Genomic DNA, 15,974 nt, shown 5'->3' on the forward strand with positions numbered 1-15,974 from the left:
TGTACAACAGAACAAAACACCGTCCAGTCCTGCACCATCCTCACCATCATTGCTATGTTTGAGCCCATTGTTGCGGTCAGTGTCAATCCATTTCATTGAGGGTCTTCTTCTCGCACTGACCCTCTACTTTACCAAGCATGATGTCCATGTTATCAAGTATGATGCAATTTGTATATGGCTTTTACATTATTTCCAAAGTTTGCTATCTTCAAAATATCCCTCAAAGGGAGAGAGGCAGGAAAGGCCAACAAGGCCATTTGTGGATGAGAAGATGAAGGTCCAGGCAGGCAGTGTGACTTGCTTTAGGATCTCACAGGTCTTTGGCAGGTACGTATGAACTCCCTGTTCTTCTAATATCAGATATTGTGATTTTTTTTTCTTTTAATTTATCCACCTTTATGAAGTTGCAACATGCATTTGAAATCAGGAAATTCAAGTGATCTTATCCCAGGTGTTTGGAAGAAAGGTCCTTCAAACAAACTGCACTAAAATGTTGTCGTTGTTGCTGGGTGCCATCGAGTTGATTCCGACTCAGAGCGGATCAATGTGACAGAGCAGAACTGCCCCACAGGGTTTTCTAGGCTGTAATCTTCATGGAAGCAGATCGTCAGACCTTTCCCCCATGGAGCTACTGGCTGGGTTTGAACTGGCAACCTTTTGTTTAGCAGCCGAGTGCTTAACCATTGTGCCATCAGGGCTCCTTAAATGTAAGCTGTGTTTTTCTGCTCTATCTATCTCGCGCACCACAACAGTGCTTGCACACAGAAAGTTCTCAGTAAACATTTGTTGAATGTAAAAGGCAACTGTATAACCACACTTTTAAAACGATGCCATTCGCACTTTGACGCACAAATACTCTTGGCTGAAAACCCAGACCCATCGTTCCCTTGTTAAATTCCCTAATGGTTTTCCACAGAGAACAAGCTAGATGTCCTCTAGCTTCAATTTTCACCTCCTCCACTCCGACCCCCAGTCCCCCTCCCCATCATCCTCTGACCCTCCAGAGCTACTTATACCAACTGCCCTAGGTCTCCTTTACACTAAGGATGCAGGATTCAGATGAGAAGTGGATGTGCCAGTGGGGGTGGAAGCTGGCAGCCTTGGGTGGTCCCTGGTCCTGGAAGCTCACCAGAAGCCACGTGCTTTTGCTGAGCCTTCTTCTTTACCCTTGTTTTAGGTCATCTGCATTACCTATGCTTTTTCTCTGCCTCAGATGAAATCCAAGTATCTCAGGGCCCAGAGCTCTGCTCTGCGAAGAGAAACTCCCTGCCAAAGGAGAATGCTCTTTTCTTTCCAGAAAGGTCTCCAGGGACAAAGCCTTCCCTCAAGTCCCCTGGGCTCTCCTGCTACTCTCTGAGTCAGCAAAGTGGTGAGTGGAAAGTCCTGGCTGGAATCCCGACACACTTTGAGGGTTTCTCGAGAGCTCCTTGTCCCAGTTTGTGGTCATTTTTCATAAACACCAGTCCCCAGCAGGGATCTGGGCAGTCCTGTTAATCCCTGGGGATTTCTGGAGTAGCCCTCTTCCTCCTGACCCCAATTAACACTCTCCACTCCACACTCCACTACTTTCACTTCCAGCTGTTTCCTGGAACCTTGCTCTGTCCCTAGCTATTCTACCTATCTAATGATTGTCCAGAAAACAATCGGCTATTTGGGGTTGAGAACCAGTGACTCTCCAAAATTCCTATTTTCATCAAAAGAATCAAAAATATTCTTTAACCAGACCTCTTGACCTTAAGAAAAAAAAAAGCAGAGTTATTAATAAACAAAGTCTTTGCTGTGATCACGCTCTAGGACAGGCACTGAGCTAGGGGACAGGTGCGTGAAGATTAAGGAAAAGCATAGGCCTGCCTGCCAGGGTGCACAGGCTAGTTTCGGGACAGACCAGCGAATTGGATACAGTCAAAATCTAGCGAAGGTTCTCCATCAGAGGGAGCACCAGGAGGGCACTGAAATCACAGGCTGGTCCACTGCTGTCTCCCTGACCTCATTGCTTGATACTTAGCAGTCCACTTGTTCACTCTGCTGCAGCCACCCGCCTCTCTGCTGTCCCTTAAACATGCCAGGCACATCTCAGCCCCCATTTCTGCATATGCCTTGAACACGTTTTCCTTACTTATTTACATATCTCATTCTCTCACTTCTTCCAGGTCTTAACTCAATCATCATCTTCCGATGAGGTCTCCCCTGACTACCCTATTTAAAATAGTAGCTCTTTCCCCACACTTCCCCCTACACACCCCTCAGTGTGTATACCCATCTCTGCTTCATTTTTCTTCATGGAACTTAACACCATCTAACATAACATATATTTTATTTGTTTATGGGCTTATGCCCATCTTTTCCCAACAGAACATAAGCTCTATGGGGGCAAGGAGTTTTGTCTGTTTGGTTCACCACTGCTGTATCCCCAGAACCTGACCTGAGAAAGAGTGCCTCACTCATTAGATTCTCAATAAGTATTTGTTCAGTAAGTGGATGGATAGATGGGTGGATGGCTGGATGAGTTTGGTGGGCAGTTGGGGAAGATGTAACACCAGAACTGAGTCCCAAAAGATCTGTCCAGCTAAAGTAAGAACATTTTAGAAAGAGGACGCCACTCCTGTGTGATCTTGGGTAAATCATATTACAGTGTTCTCTTCTGTAATATGAAGCTAATGCATGATATTTGCAAGTCCGTGATGAGCCATGAAACTAAAAAGGGAGTGTGGGCTAGTTAAAATGAGCCAAAGATGGAAGAGGCTGATGCAAGACAGGAAAAGACAAAAGGAACCATGCCTTTCTCCACAACTACCAGATTGAGTTATGACCACAGAAGACAGGAAGCGGGGAAGCCCAGCACAATGAGGGTGGGAGCTGGATGGATCAGCTGAACTTAATCTCATGATTCAAAAGGGGGTGCTTCAGTTCTAGGCCAAAGGCAGAATTTCTAATCCCCTGCAGTACTGTTCCCTGTGAATTAAGTCACCAAGCAAGCCACAAAACTTCATACATTTTCTGCCTTTCAGTAAATAATTGTACTCTCTAAGGCTTCGTTTCGCCCACTATAAAATGGAGACAACAACTCCTCTCTCATTAAATGACACATGTGAACATTTTCAGAACAGTGCTTGACCCTTTGGAAGCACATGGTAAGAGTTCGTTAAGTGGAAATATATTATTTGTACGAAGTTTATGTGAAGGTGGGGAGAACCACGGGACTCCGTTCTGGAAAAAGGCAAAAAAAAATCAAGCTATGATGATGGCGTTTTCTGAGGCTTGAGTGAAGTCATGGCAGGAAAAAGGATTCTATTTTCCTAAAAAAAAAAATAAAAATGTGGTCTGGAAGCAGCGTGAGTTGTGTGGTATGGGAAAGTGTATGGCTTTTAAAGCCGGGCCAACTTAATTGAAATCCAGACTCCTCATTTTCAGTCCTATGTCTTAAAGCAAGTTTTTAAAAACTTTTTCAGTTTCAGTGATTTTATCTTCAAAATAGGAATAAAAATATCTACTTTGCAAGGTTGTCTATAGGGCGAGAAATGTATATAAAAAGACTAGCAAAATAGAATTAAAAAAAATTTTTTTTTTTTTTTTTTTAGAATTAGTAGGTGCTAAATTTTTTTTATTTTAAATGCATGCTGGAAACCCTGGTGGCGTAGTGGTTAAATGCTACAGCTGCTAAGAGGTCAGCAGTTCGAATCCACCAGGCACTCCTTGGAAACTCTATGCGGCAGTTCCACTCTGTTCTGTAGGGTCGCCGAGAGTCGGAATCAACTGGACGGCAACAGGTTTTTTCTTTTTTTTTTTTAACGCATGCTGAATAGCATGATGCATTGTTTATTAGTATAATTTGAAATTTAAGGATACCTCACAAAATTAGGGACCATGACAATACTGGGTACCCCATAAATTGCTGGGTAGAAGAAAATAATTCACACATATATACCACGAGATAGCAAGTGTGCTATAGCTATTTTAGTTTATATGAGCTGCTGAAACGATTTCCTGAATTTGAGGTTTAACAGATAAATTTATGCAACCCACAACCTTACTAGCCGGTGACTGAGTTTACAGCGTGAAAAGGAAAGCTGAGGCACACAATTGGTTAAAAGGAAGAGAAATAGGGGAGATGCCCATAGCTCTTTTTCCACTCAGGCATAAGCCTACACACTCTCCCCCAGTCTTGTGTTGGGCCCCAGTTCAGCCCCATGAGAAAAGGGCCCTCGGCTACAGCATCTGCAACCTAGAGCCAAGCAATCTTCTCCACATCCCAAGACAGCCTGGGGGCCTACAGTCTGGAGCCAGGCTTATAAACCTAGGGATTGCTTAAGACTTCATCTAGTCAGACCCACTCTTTAGAGATGGAGAAACTGAGTCTCAGGGAAGGAAAAAGGCTTCCAAAAGATTGGGCAGCAAGCTCCTGGCAGTGCCAGGCTTAAGACCCAGGGAACTCTGGGTAGTGCGCTTTCTACCGCCCCACCTTGTCTTCTGGCTTCTCAGCAACATGACAGCTAAGTACAGAAAGCAACATTGTACATGGATTTCTACCCTTACTTCTGTTACTTCTTCTCTTGCACGTACATTCTCTAGACTCTGCTAAGCCCTGCTTGGCCTTGACCTGAAAGAACCTGAAGATGGTGTGAACAAGAAGAGACCACAGTATGCCATGTTTTCACGGGTACTACGGCAACTTTAAAGGAGCCCTGGTGGCACAGTGGTTAAGAGCTTGGCAGCTAACCAAAAGGTCAGCAGTTTGGATCCACCAGCCTCTCCTTGGAAACCCCATGGGGCAGTTCTACTCTGTCCTATAGGGTTGCTATGAGTCGGAATCAACTTGAAGGCAATGTTTTGTTTTGTTTTTTAAGGCAACTTCAATATAGTTTCTCTTTCTGTGTTTCTCTTTCTCCTTTTTTACCCTTTAATGTTTTCATACTTCCCCTCTACTAACTATTAAATAAAAATGAAATATAGTCTTAGGCCTTTATTTTTTCAAACCTGTATTAGGATTCTCCTTCTTTTACCTTTATGACTGTGAAAATATTATCTCACTTGAATCTTTTCAAATATGTGTAGAACGAGATTGTGCAGTTTTCTGTGTTTCAGAAGCAGAAAGATTAGATACGTCTTCCTAAGAATACATACTTCAGTTGCTTCCTGCCTGTTAACTTCAATTGCCTTTCTTGGTAGCCACCGGTCCCTGAGCAACAAAAGGTCCCTCACTCCTGCGGCAACACTTCAGCAGTCAGTTCCATTTATGAGCTACACAAAAGCCAGGGACTGCTGTGAGGCAGAGCCTTATCCAGAGGCTGTCTGGCAGGGCTCTGCCCTTGGCAGCGCCTCCCTGGATCTGAAAGAACCCAACACGCACACACATACTCACATACCACACTCCTTAAATACCACATCCACACACATTCATATACACTCACACACTATACCCACACCCTCAAACACCACACACATTCACATACACATTCACACACTGAAACACCACACACAATCATATATACTCACACACCACACACTCACATACCACACATATACAACTACACACACATACACTCATACCACACACACACACACACCTAGGTGTCTCTAATGTATGAGGACCAGCCATTCCCAGAAGTATCCTCATCTCTATGCCTTATGTGAACCATATTTACAACTCCTGACTGGCTCCAATGGGCTGTGCAAACCAAAGGCTTTCAGGATCCTAAAATCCAAGGTCACTTCTCTATTGTGGAAACCATTTGTGCATAGTCAGGCAACTAGTTCCTATCATGAGTTACTGCTAAGTGAGAATCTCCTCCAGATGAGTAAGTTGGGTCCTCAGAGAAAGGCAATACAACAGATTTTTTAAACCTAATTAGATTCTGAAAGAAATGTTAAACTTTCAGTCTGGCAAAAGTCAGAGTTATCACACGTTAAGCATAAACTCAAAAGATGGGGGTGGGGGGGCCAAGAAGGAGGAGGAGGAGGAAGCAGAGAAGAGACAGAAGACCAAAAAGGAGGAGAAGGACAAGGAGGAGGATGAGGAGGAGGAAGGGTGGTCCCCAATCTTCTCTACTTAAATGCTCTATATTTCAATACCCAGCCCACATAGACAATGGCCATGACAATGAACTAGTCTTCTTCCTTGGGCAGATCTTGTACTGGCCCTGTGCTCTCCACTTTTCACTCTCAAAAATGCCTAGTCCACTGCTTTTACTATAGCCTCAATAAAGTAAAACCACCAATGGCAATGGCCATCACCATCAGGGCAATGGTCACCACATGATGCTTGATGAAGCATTCAACACTCATAGGCATCAGTGGCAATGGAAGCACTGGGGCCAAAATGAATCCGACACAAACAAGCCCATGGCATCAAAAGATCAGCAGTGCAAGAGAAGTAAGCCAATGGCCTTGAAGAAACCAAGGCAGACCACATGGAAGACTGCTCACATGCCTCCAACAGTCTGCCAAGAGCCAGGACAGAGGCAACTAGAATGAAACCACACAGGCAGCTGAAGCCAGACAGAGCAACAGTGTCTGCATCTGAGGAAAAGATAAGAAGCATCAGGTTTATGCTCAGTGCTTCCCATAAGGGTACAACAGCCTCCCTTTTGAAGCCCTGGTCTTTATTCCCAGGATTTGAGAGAGAGAGAAAGGAATAAATCATTTGCTTAGAAACAGAGTTCCTAGGGCCCACAGAAAAGAAGCCATAAGGCAAGGTCACTCAACAAGTCAAAAGCAGAGCCAAGATAAGAGCCAAGACCTTCTCACACTCTGCTCAGGGCTTTTCACTTCCCTATATTCACTCTTTAAGCCCTGTTTCCTCCTTATAAGGCTGAAAAGATGAGTAAGACTGAAAAATTCCCTTCTACCTTTCCCCCACCAAGGCCAATGATGAAACTTGATTATAATCCATGTTAAGTCAAAAATTCCCAACTTAATTTTACTTCTAAGGATATATACATATTTTTTTTAATTACTTTTTTCCAAAGGAACTTTGAAGCCCACTCTTTTCATTTTTTGTTTGTTCTGGCACCAAATGTGGTCATTTAATGTATTTCCTGTTATTTAAAGTAATGAAATAGAAAATTAACCCTTAATGCTTTTGATAAGCATGAGGTGAACCATGCCATCATGAACCATGTCATCATACCCATCTGATATCCAAGGTTGGACATTCAAGGCCATCACTAACACTGTACCAACCCCAGGAATGCTGTGATTTCCACTAGGCATTTTGAGATGGAGACCCACAAGCACTTCTCCAAAAATCTTTGCTCAGATGTTCTTCCAAATTCAGAATTTTTTAGATTTTAGAAAGATAATATAGTGCATATATCATATATTATACAGCCCCAGCATGACTGGGGTGCTCATCTTTCTGCAGTAGAATTTATTCATTCTGAGTGGGCTAAATGGAAACTATTAATAGTTGCATGTCAGATCAGGTCAGGCCTCCAAATGAGTTATGAAAAAAACTTTCCATTTTTAGAGGTTTTTGGACTTGGAAATAAAGGAATATATATCAGTCAGAAAATAGCTTAAATACTTCAATTTGTTACTTCTGAAGGTACTCAAGAGCTGAGTAACACCAAATACCAAATAGGGAAGTTCAATACTTCAGACAAAAAGAACACATTTAAAAATGAAGAAAAAAACTGAGGGTAAGGAGATCAATCCTACGGTGTGTGCAATGCTTAATCATGACTGGAATCACTGTCTTTGTTACAATCCAATAAACACAGTATAATAGCTGGGTTCGTTTCAAGCATAAAGTGAAAGCTCACAAGCTAGGAATATAAGTCCAGAGGAGTGGACGTTTTGGGAATTTGTCAGGAGTCAATTCAGGAATATGTCAGAGAAAGAAGTTGCCTGTCACTTTCCACCCAAAACAACAAAATAAACAAGAAACCTAAAGGAAGGAGCAAAAACTTCCAAACTAATTTTCTTCAAACATTAGGCAGAAAGGTAGACTGACATATATTTAATTTATTTAATCCTCACAATATCTCCGAGACACAAACATGATTAACCTAAATTCACAACTTAGAAAATTGAGCAAGATGAAGGAATTTGCCCAAAGGAAGAACCAGGATTCCAATCCAGGTCTGGTTTGAAATCCATGCTCTCATCCTTAAGCTCGGGGAAATTCTTAGAACTTCTAGGCACACACTTCACTTCTCTGGAATTCAAAGGTTTGTAGTAGCTGAGTTCTTGCCTCAGCCTTGGAAAAGCCTTGCGTGCTCACATGCTCCTTCTCTCTGGACCTCAGTTTCTACAAAATAACTGAGTTAGACTAGAGGTGTCCACATCTAGCTTTGAGAACATGCAAGTCTGTCATTCTGTAAGCCCAGAGCATACTTTTCTTTGCTCCCCTGACCTCAACCGTCCCAGCTTGGGGTCTGAAAAATAACTTATGCACAACCTGCCTCAATTGGGTGGGGTCCACAGCTCAGCAAGGCCATATGCTACATACACTGCAGGCAAGCTCATTACTGCTGGATTGCATCCTTGATGAAGTAGGCTGAGCAGAGGACACCCTTGAAGGACATCAGTCAGACATGGAGATATAAGTTACAGGGATACACATAAAACAGAAGCTATATGTACACACACACACATATATATATATAGTTCAATTTTCAGGTACAAAGGCACAGCTGGTTAGTATGAACTTAATAACACTTTGAAAGGAATGTTTTACCAAGACACATGCTTATTAATTCCATGCTTCCTGGCAAGCTCCACAGCTCTTATTTATAGTGGATGATGGGGGAGATCAAGTTTTGAAGGCATATAGACATGGTTTCAAATACCAGATCTATGCAACTCTCCTGATGAGGTGATATTACACAATTACTCTGTAGAATGGGGACAACCTCTGTTTCAAAAGCTGTTCAGAAAATTGCTGTAAATGGATATTAAGTGATCATTCTTTTTCATGCGGACAATACCCTATAGCGTTTAGTAGGTGTTGCTACCCATGTTTTCTAAGGGAGACAGAAAACTCAAGAGGTGAGATAACTTGCCAAAGCTCCGGCCACTCGTGAGCAGGCAGTGTGGGCCCAGGACTCAAGGTGTTGTCTCACTCTCCATTTGTTCTTCTCCAGACCACAACACGCTGCCTCTTTACTCACTTACTAGGTGACTAGGACCCAGACTCCTCACGCATGCCTTTGGTTTTAATAAGTAACGACAGAACTGACGGTGTGTTGAGGTAGCTGTGTGTTTGTTATTATTTCTCGTGACCATTAAATGATCCTGCATTTTAATTTATTCTAGAACCTGGAAATCATCACACCAATGGCTTTTGTAAAAAAGACATTAACTTAAAACAGAGGAGCACACTGGTAGTCACCAAGGCATCTCTGAGGTCAAGCCTTTCCATCTATGTTAGTGGAAACCCTGAAATATGGAGAAAGCTGGTAACTGTCTTCTCTGCCTCTGGCCCTGCTGAGCTCCTGTGACCCTTCTTACCTTTTCCTGTTGTCATCGGCTGGCCTTGACTTTCAATCACTTATTGGGACACTCACTCAGGAAATGATTCCTTTTCTGGGAGGGAGAACAAAGTTTCTCTGCCCTTTGAAGGGATTCTTTGAAAATACATTTGGCTCTCCCCATCCCCAGCTCGGCAACCGTGCTAACTAGGGCTGCCAGGTTTTGCTTCTTCACCTGTCACTCAGGGAAATGAGCCCAGGGCTTATTAGAATCATCAGGCTGAATGTGGAAGGAAGCTTTTAGATCACCAAATTCAACCATCTCGTTTCACCAGCAACGAAACTGTGGCAAAGATACCTGCCTCTCAGGCAGTCAGGGGCAAAGCTGAGAGCTGAGCCCAGGTCGCTAGCCTTCTAGGCCATGTGATTTCTGTTGCATGCTACCTCTGTGTGCAAAATGCCGAGTGTAATTCAGGAGCTCCACAAATATTCCACATCTAGGGAAATGGGCTATGTTGCAATAAGCATTCAAATAATTACATTTCCTTCATCCCATAGCACACTGCACCTTGTGTGGTGCTCACCAAGCTCCGCTTTGGCGTGGATTTACTCTTCCATCTCCCCTGTAGAGGGAGAGCTACCTGAGGGCAGAAGCACTGCCATTCTGTTCACTATATCCACATTGTCTAATGCAGCACAGGAAAGAACCCAGGGCACATTTACTAAACGGATGAACGATCCCATTTTTATGCTTGGTCCATCATAAAACTGCAATTAAACTCTTTGGGGCATGCTATCTCCCCAGTTTCATTTAAAAAATCTAATTATCTATGTCATCTAGAATTTTTATTAGAAAGTGAAGTCATTAAATAAGCAGACACCAGACTCGGGCCCTGAGATAATTGCAAATAGAGACCCATCTGTCTGTAGGGCTAAGCTGGACCTGGTAAACACAGCGCTGGGAAATGTGGTGCCCTGTTCTAGTGCTTGTATTCTTTGGGGGCACTGGGGTTCTTGAACCAGGGAAATTAGACTTCTCAATTACCTGAGAAAAGCTAGGAGACAATTCTATAATTGCTTTTTAATACTTGGATTTTCTAGAAATGAGTTAGACTGACTAAATCCAAATTCCCTTTTCATTTGAAGAACCATCTACCAACCCACATTTCATGACCTGGGTTATTTGTCTAGGACACACCTGCCACGCTTTCCATTCAGAAGGTGTTGTGGGCCTTGGTACTGCATATATTGTTTCATTCCATGTTTTTATTCTTTTAAAGATTAAAGAAATATATAGCTTTGCATTAATGGCATGTTATCTTTCGATCCCTAGCATCTAGCAGTGTCTTATACACAGTGAATATTCAATCAATCCTGCTCAGATTTAAAAAAGAAAAACTTTCAGTTATAAATTCTCCGCCTGTTCCAGGGTTTATTTCAACGACAAACCAGCAATCTACTCTTTTGCAGAGGAAGCTACCTCTAGCATCATGGAATATGTTCTCTAAACTCAGGCATGTCAACTTCCTATTCATCACTTACAGAAATAAAACCTCCGCCAACTGCAGAAAGCCTTGTTAATGCGGCGCTGTGAGGAAAGACCCTAATAAAATCCCTAAATATTTACTACAAGTCTGAGTTACATCACGGACAAGCTCCACCCCTGTTAAAACCTGCCTGCATTTTCCAAACATAATTATTTTAGGTCATTGACACGTTAGCCAAAGAAAGAGCCAGACTGTAATATGGGGCAAAAAACGAGCAGGACTCAGTTTTACATTCTGGCCTTGCCACTTACTAGTTGGCAGACAGGTGCAGCTACCTTTATCTTTCCCAGCTTCCTTAACTATGAAATGGGGACACTAATGTCAATGCCCTAGGATTGTTTCAATGATCTGAGAAAATGTATATATAGATATATATATATATACACACATATATATGGCAACTTAAAAAAAAAAGCTAACCATGCTCAGAATGAAAAACATGAAGCATTCGTTTAAAAGTATTCTCACAGAGGGTAACACGTTTCTGAGATTCAGGTATTCGCTCCCATTTCAAATGTGTCCCCCCCTTTGAGGAAAACAAAAGGATTACTTGACACCCAGAGCTGGCGATTCTTGTAATGTGGTAGAATGCAGCTTATGTGGTAAGGGATAACTGGAGGATTCACCAGCATTGCTAGGAACCTCAGCATGTGCAATGTTTAACCTTCACTGACAAGGAACGGATCTCCGAAGGCCAGAATTAGTCCAGGGAGCTCTCTACCTCAGTTCTAAGGGAACCTGAAGGCCCAGTAACTGGACACTTTTCTAATCAATTTAACTAGATAATATGACTCCTGTGAGGTGGGCACCATGCCAGACTCTATAAAGCATGTAACATTTCATTCTTAGAAGGCAACTATTATTATCCCCATTTTACAGACATAAGAATTGAGGCTCAGAGAAGTTAGGCAACTCCTTCAGGATCCCACAGATAGGAAGTAGCGGTAGTGGAATTTGCACTCGTTTCTGACACCAAAACCCATTTTCTCTCCAATCGCCATGCTGCCTTTTCAGGTAACCCATGTAGTCCCTGAGAAAAAATTTTTAAGCAAGATGAAGTAGGAGCCAGAGGCTACCGTGGGTGAATGTGTCCAAACTCAGCAAGGCAGGACTGTCTCCTGCCAGGTATCTCTCCCCTGTCCTGCTCACCAGAGCTCAATGAGGGGTTCACCTGCCATCACACCGTGGCTTTGAGGACCGGGACAGGGGCTTCCCAAAAAGGGAACAGCCTTACTTCAGTCACAAAGCACAGGCCTCCTGGCCCTACCATAAAGGGCAACCCAGTTGAGCTGCCTCCTCTAGGCCCCACATCACCCTGCCCCACCCCTTTATCACAGCACTTCTCCGACTGTATTCCAAGAATCTCTTGCCATGTCTGTCATTACCACCAGGCTACATTCTTTGGAAACTGAAAACAGTGTTAATTTTTCCCCCCAGTTCCCCAAACTGTATATGGTACAGAGTTGGTGCTCAAGGAATGGAAAGTCCATAACTGAAACCATAAATGAAGAAATGGTTTCAGCATCAAGGCTGGACAAATGACTTTAGAGAAACTCTCTAACGTTACCTGAGATTTTAGGTCTTAATTATACCTATGGGAGTTCTTAATCTCCCACCTGTGGTTCTGAGGTCTCTTTAACACTGAGATCTCCCAACAGGACTCGGATATTGTGGGTCCTTCTGACTTTCAGCTTTTCAAAGCACTCCCTCTAAACTATACTATTCCATTCTAAAACAGCAATCCAATGTGACCAAGAGGACAGACAGTATCAACCCCATTTTAAAGCCTATGAAACTGAGGCCCCTATGAGTGAACTGACTTCCCTAGGGCCAACAGTTGACAACGTTCCCTCGTCTTTTCATGCTACCATATTGCTTTATCAGCTTATTAACAAAACAAGCTTGGAGAACCAGCGAAGTGAAGGCAGAAACGGGGCGGGAGGGAAAGGAGAGAGCAGGCAATCAAGGGAAAGAGGAGAAAAGGGAAGGGAGGATGCAGCTCCACTGGAGAATGTCACTGACAGCTGACGTTCGGTGACACCACAGCCCTGGGAAGCCCCAAAGTCCTCACCCAGGGCTGTCTTGGGAGGACCTGCTCTGTTCTCAGTATCCCTGACTCATCCCGCTGCATCTAGGCTCTGAGTTGAGAGTAAAAGCAAACTGAATTCTTCCTGGTGCTGAGTGAAAACAGGAAGTCACAAGTGGCTTAGCTCTCCTCTCAACTTGGGTCTCATCAGTTCAGGTCAAGGGTGCAGAAAGGATGTGGCAGGCCTGCTCCGTGGAAAGCAGCCCCATCAGCTGCTTGCCTCCACAGGAGTCCAGCCCCGCACCCGAGGAGCAGGGAAACTGGGGAACCCTTCCCAATGAGATTCCTAGGAGCATGTGATTAGGGGATGGACTAAGGAAGGTTCTGTTGTCCTCTGGGAACAGGACCCGCAAGCCTAGCAGGGTGGAAAGTCAGGGAGCTCTGCATTTGGCTGCCAGCTCCACCGCTTTCCCATTCATTCAACAAAACTGAAGGCTGACTGTGTGCTCAGAATCGCCATCACCTTGGGGAAGTAGCTCACTCTCTCTGAGTTCAGTTTCCTTATCTGCAAAGTAGGGACAGCCCCTACCTCACAGTGTTGTTGTGAAGATGAAAAGAAGTAATGCCAGCAAAGCTCCCCCACAATGCTTGTCTATTATTAGCACAGAGGCAGTATGTTACCCACTGTGTGCCTGGGCTGTGATGCTGCTGCCCACCTTTCCAGAGCAGAGAGGCAGGAAGGAGGGTGGGTAGATCTGTCCCAACATCTATTCCTTACACCCCACCCCCCAGCCCCGAAGTACAGGGCCAGGAGGAGGTGAAGTTCTGCCAGCCCCCAACCCGGGCCAAGTGCCCATGTTTATGACTGTTTATTCCAGAGCAAGTAGAAGGGAGAAATTAGAGCCATAAGAGACAGGACAACAGACCAATAAAATCCAGCTCCCAGAAGAGTCAGAAGAAGGAAGAGAGGCAAAACTGTCACCATAGCAACACAAGACCATCAGAAACATGCAGGAAAAACAGCCCCTGCTCTGCCTCCTCTCTTCACTACAAAGCTAGCCCTCGAACTCTATGTGGAGCTCAGTGAAAGCCTGCGATAGGCCCTAAAACTCCTGGCCCCCCAGCCGAAATGCCTAGCCTGATCTGGCTAGTGGCCACCTTCCTCAAGCTGCCCCAGACAGGTCTCAGCCCTTCATGGTCCCAGCCCAGCTTTCTGTGCTCTGGGGACTTGATGCTGTGCAGATGGCCCAGGCCCTATCAGAGGAGACGGTGAATGGTGAAGGAAGGGGAAAGTTTCTGACCGTGAAGGGAGGGAGAACCACAGAGCTGCGGGGAAGACCAAGGCCCTGAATGTTAGCCCCATTACTCCACCCTGAGTTGCTTGGACAGTGGGCGGGAAAACAAGGGCTTGAGGGAAGAGACCCAGGCCCAGAATGGTGGTGTCATCTGTACTGGTCCCTGAGCTCCCCGCACAGTGGATAGGAGAATCCTGGGGACCTGGAGATGGGGTCAGCGAATAGCTTTGGAGGCCTTAAATGATAAAGCTTTTGGTCCTGGTCTCTGGGGACACTGGCTGGCAAGTCAAGGGAGCTGGGAGGAGGACTCAAGAACTGGCTGGCCCATTCTGACAGAGGCTTCTTGGTCCTTCAGCTGGCAGGCAAGACAGGTGTCTCCACCAAAAAGCATGGCTGGCCTGGGACCAGCCTTTTGGGAAATGGGTCAAATTGTTCCCAAAGCTCAGGATCCATAAGGTTTCTTTTGCCAAACTCAGGTCCTGGGGAGGATGATGGCAAGGAATGCTGGGTCCTGGGGACAACAGCTTGTGGCAAGTGGCAGCAGAAAGATCCAGGTGTGCAGGGGCTGGGGAGAGGGATCATCCCTGCCTCTGGGGTTGTGGAGAGTGACTGGGAGCCCCGGCCTCTGGGGTGGGAGTGGGGAAACACAGGGCTGGGGTCTCCTCGAAGAATGGAGTTTGGAGATGAAGACACCTGGAGGGGGTGTTGCGTGGCCGAGGGGCCAGGAAGGGCGATCTGGGAAAGGAATAGAGGATCACTTGGTAGGTAGTCCTCGGAGAGGGGCAGCGATGGGGCTCAGAGGCGGACATCTGAACTGCGACCGCTCGAGAACGGCTAAAGAATTGGGTCCTCCCGCGTTCCCTCCCTCTCCGAAGGCTCAGGGGCGTCGGGAGCCGGGGAACTACGGCAAGGTTCGCCCGGCAACCCGCACCGCCCTGCTGTTGCCCGGCTCCTCCTGGCCCCGTCTCCCTGCAGAACCCCGGCCCGCGCGCGCTCCCCGCGGCCGTGACCCCGCTGCGCTCACCCTGAGCCTCTGCCGCCACCGCCGCCCTGCTCGGCCGCGCGCTCCGCCGCTGCCCCAGCCGCCGCCGCTGTGGACGCCTCTCCGCGGCCGCCGCTGCCTGCGAAACGGCCCCGGAGCCCCGCCCCCGGCCCGCCCCGCTGCGGCCGCCCCGCCCCGGCCCCCTGGGATCCCCGCCCCGCACCCGCAGCCCCCGGTCGGATCCCCACACTCGGAGACGAGCCCTCTCTTCATCTGGCTCTGCTCAGTGCGCCCAGGAGCTGGTGCTGACCAGTCCTGCCCAGAGTGCTGCTGGACCAACCAGCCCCTGCCCTGCTCTCCGCCTTGGCCCGCGTGGCCCTGCTCTCTGAGAAGGAGCCTGGACCAGCACTGTCGAGGTGCACACGCCAAATTCTTCCAGCGCCCTACAACCCTCGGAAAAAAAGGCGGGAGGGGGGTTGAGGGAGAAGGAAGGGCCTGCAATCCCTAGAGGCACACCCACCCTCAAATTAGTGCCCATGCAACCAACCAGGGCCATCCCTAACTTCTACCCCTCCCCCCAACCCCTGACCCCCCCCATCCCTCTCCCCCATTGCTTTGGATTCTGAACCCAGGCTTGTCCCCTGTCCTTTCCACCCATTGTATTAACATTCCCAGCCCTGGGGGCCTTGGTTACCAGACAGGAGCACCAAAAAC

The 15,974-nt window shown here is 46.1% G+C and overlaps 1 protein-coding gene across 2 annotated transcripts in view; it reads right to left on the reverse strand.

Moving 5' to 3' along the window:
- The window catches only part of CYRIA (CYFIP related Rac1 interactor A), a 149,800-nt gene extending 134,406 nt beyond the window's left edge, over positions 1-15,394 (reverse strand). For both annotated transcript variants that reach the window (XM_049902643.1, XM_049902642.1), the window contains exon 1: positions 15,303-15,394. The gene's annotated coding sequence lies outside the window, so the exon portion shown is untranslated. The remainder of the gene's footprint in view (positions 1-15,302) is intronic.
- Positions 15,395-15,974: the final 580 nt, after the last annotated feature.

Source organism: Elephas maximus, chromosome 12 (genome assembly GCF_024166365.1).
Source record: "Elephas maximus indicus isolate mEleMax1 chromosome 12, mEleMax1 primary haplotype, whole genome shotgun sequence".
Taxonomy (NCBI): Eukaryota; Metazoa; Chordata; class Mammalia; order Proboscidea; family Elephantidae; genus Elephas; species Elephas maximus.